The sequence below is a fragment of the Solanum dulcamara genome, chromosome 3 (genome assembly GCF_947179165.1).
Source record: "Solanum dulcamara chromosome 3, daSolDulc1.2, whole genome shotgun sequence".
Classification (NCBI taxonomy): Eukaryota; Viridiplantae; Streptophyta; class Magnoliopsida; order Solanales; family Solanaceae; genus Solanum; species Solanum dulcamara.
The window spans coordinates 36,256,650-36,259,091 of NC_077239.1; the positions used below are offsets into that span (position 1 = coordinate 36,256,650).

Consider the following 2,442-nt stretch of genomic DNA (forward strand, 5'->3'; position numbering starts at 1 on the left):
ATAAAGAAGTACAGGGGGTATGTGACTCCGCTGTGGAAAATACAAAGACCCCTCAAGGATGAGAGGGGTAGCTCTACAAAACCATTAATGCATTATGAGTCCATTAAAAGGAACAAATGATATTCATTCAGATGGAGATTGTGTTATAACGCAGCTAGAAACACGGGTCACTAGAGTACAAATACTTCCGAATAGAGAAGTTGAAAAGATTAGGGGCGCTAGCTAATCACTGGTAGGAAAGAAAGGAATGTGGCCCTGGATAAACTACTATATTAATTATATGACTTGAGTACCAGTACTTGGACTTGATTGGGTACTAGTTATCGAGAGTTCTAAGTACCCTATGGTTGTATTAAGGTTTCTTACAGGGGCAACCTAAACTATAGATGATCTAACAGAAGGTGTTGATATGGTGCAATATGTCAAATGTGTTGGAACAGAATCAAATGCGTATAAACAATTAAAAATAAATAGAGTATGATATGGGTACACCCTAAAAGGGGGGAAGTGGACAAGAGAAATATAAGTGTGAGGTGAAGTCAACTAACACTATCACATATTAACGGGAATGCTTAAACTTCAAGCAAGATCCCATGCTGGCACGAGTTAGCAAGGACTAAAAGGATGATAATAAATGGATAGAAGCCATGATATCTGAGACCGTGAGGAGAACCATTAGCAGAGACCCTAATGGATGGGTATATACAAAAAAGGGTGAACATAATAAGAGAGTAAGATAGAGTGATCTAAGGACCGTGTAAAGGGTAGTAAGGCCATGGTTGAGTAAAACTTAAGACATGGAAACAGAGTTGTTGGCCGTCGGGATAGGATATATAGGTAGCAAAGAGAAAGAATAGAAAACCTCCAACTGTAAGGAAATGAGAAGACCAAGGAGTACCCAAAAGAAAAAAAAGAAAGAGAAAAAGGGGACAAAATAGCGTTAGCACGAGCAAGCTCTGGTGTGGAAGTGATATTTAAAGAAAGATGGACCAGGAAACAAAAAGACTGCGTCTACCTCATACCGGTTGTATAAAAGTAGTTGTGCAACTTATGAATATATATGTACAACATAAGACCAAGCGAATGAGTACATGATTAAAGAGAGTTATGATATTTTGGAGAGGTAGGGGTAGGCCGAAGAAATATTGGGGAGAGGTGATCAGACAGGACATGGCGCATTTACGACTTACCGAGGACATGACCCTGGATAGGAGGGTGTGGAGGACATACATTAGGGTAGAGGGCTAGTACATATTGGTTTTATTCTCCCTTATTCGTAGGCGTATTAACGCACTATGATTTCTTGTACTCTGCTGTATGTTATTTATGGTATTTATGTTATTATCCAATAATAATATGTACTGTTTTTTGTGCTTTGATTATACTATTATTTGAACCGTTTTCGTTATCTACTTATTTACTCTAATATTCTTGTCTGACCTTGTTCTATGTTTTTATTGAGCCGAGGGTCTTTCGGAAACAGCCGTCCTACATTGGTAGGAGTCAGGTCTGCGTACACTCTACCCTCTCCAGACCCCACGATGTGGGATTTCACTGGGTTGTTGTTGTTGTATGATATTTTGGAGACGTTATAGAGAGATATAAAAAGAAGTGAAATCAAATGACCAAAAAGGACATGGTCGTGGTGGAACTAAAGATCTACCCCGATACCAGTTATAAGATAAAAGAGGAAAGGGAAAGGCGAAACTGAAGACTAGAAAGACGATGCTAAGATAAATCTTGGGATAAGTTGAGTGCCTTGCACATTATTGCAAGGATTGCAATGAAATATGACATGAGAACTTCTTAGGGGGTCATCCATTCTAGTACTACTCCCGTCCAAGCATGCCTAACTTTAAAATTCTGGTGGGATCTGGTGCGTTAAGGCTGGTATGATCGCACGAGATGGAAGAATCTGAACTAGCGGCGAAACAACGACACGAGATTATGTACCTAGAGTGTTATCAATTACGTTAATGGAAATGTAAAAAGGGCTTCAACGAAACAAGAAGGATTAGCTGATTACTAATAGATGGTGCACTTTTATGCCACAATTCTTCAACATAATATCAGTTAATAGTAGGCAAACTAAAGAATGGCTATACAAGCCATTGTGTGAGAAATTTCGACACCACTTGGCAGCCAACTCTAATGGGCAAAAAGAAAAACCCAAAAGGTAAGGGTACCAGTTGATGTCGTCTAAAGAAAGCAAGAAGTAATACATGAGATCAAAGATTCCACAACACGATCATGGCTATAAGACTCATTTTGCACCCCATGGACGGATAATAGTAAATGGAATGTCATCCGCAGGCTAACAATATCATCCCGTGTTCCTTCAAACAAGGACTACCTACTCATCCGAGATTGTGTGAAATTATAAATCAAGAGAATGGTGAGATTTTACAGAGTTCCCATAGCTATTGTCTCAGATGAAGGAGA

General features: G+C 39.2%; 1 pseudogene; it reads right to left on the reverse strand.

The window, feature by feature from the left end:
- Window positions 1–1,785: 1,785 nt before the first annotated feature.
- Window positions 1,786–1,904, reverse strand: LOC129883887 (5S ribosomal RNA; annotated as a pseudogene).
- Window positions 1,905–2,442: the final 538 nt, after the last annotated feature.